This window comes from Pteropus vampyrus, unplaced genomic scaffold (genome assembly GCF_000151845.1).
Source record: "Pteropus vampyrus isolate Shadow unplaced genomic scaffold, Pvam_2.0 Scaffold67, whole genome shotgun sequence".
Classification (NCBI taxonomy): domain Eukaryota; kingdom Metazoa; phylum Chordata; class Mammalia; order Chiroptera; family Pteropodidae; genus Pteropus; species Pteropus vampyrus.
The window spans coordinates 2,182,003-2,183,119 of NW_011888848.1; positions in this window are offsets into that span (position 1 = coordinate 2,182,003).

Sequence of the window (1,117 nt, forward strand, 5' to 3'; positions counted from 1 at the left end):
CCAGCCCTCTTGCATATTAAAACCATCTTGGTGATTTAAAAAATGCCAGTGCTGAGACTCCATGGCAAGACAATTAAGTTGGAATCTCAGAGGGGTGGGACCCAGGCATTTCATATTATTTAAAGTTTTCCAGATAATTCGAATGTGTACTGAGGCTGAAAACCACTTATGCAGGCAAAATTCTTTGGAAGTTTCTTTTAACTTTACCTGTTTACATTTTTTCATTTTGCAGTTATTATATTAATGTCATTAACCTAGGCTTCCTATGAGATTTAATGTTGGAATTTGCCCAGTCTTTTATAAGTCCCCTTCGAGGGGCAGGGTGTGGGGAGGGAAGACAGTTTCTCTACTTTCTCCTCCTTTCCACTTTTATTTAGTACATTTTAAAATTCAACATGGGAAAGATCTCGAAGGTAACAGAGTTTTGTTCTTTTAGTCTTTATTCTACCCACTGGGTTTATTATAATCTTACCCATTGGTCACTAGTACAGAAATTGGCTCTAGAAATGGTAGTTGGCAAGGACATGTACATAGTGAGGGGCCTCTCTTATAAATGTTATTTGTAATTCAACAAATAGTGGCCTTGGGACTTGAAAAAGTCAATGAGAGAGTAGAGTTAAATTTTAAAAGCTATTTAAAGTTCAAGGAGCTTTTGCCTTCAAAGGCAAAACAAAGTTAAATAAAGGGGTTTAAAATCATAGTTCTGAGTGTGATGTTTTTTAAAAGACATACTTTTGTAAGTAGTTTTGGGTATAGTTTTGCCTAAGATTATAAACACTGCCTTCTAATCTTTTTTCTTCCATAACCCTAGCCTGTTTTTATGACTCATGGGTAAGAAGTACCAGGATTAAAGGGCTTTTTGGTCTCTTTTTGTAGTAAAACACTGTATTCTTTCCACAGTAAACGAAACAGCCCCAGAAATTATGATCTTACTTGTAAGATAACAAAATGGATAATTAGAGTGTTTTTAAAAGGAACTATCTCACACAAGAATATAAACAAGAAAATGTTAATTTGGTGGGTAAAAATATACTATCAGCTGAACACAAAATTTTAAGAAAATATTTGTTCTATAGGAATTAGCATTACTGGAATATCATGAAAAATAGGTCACCCA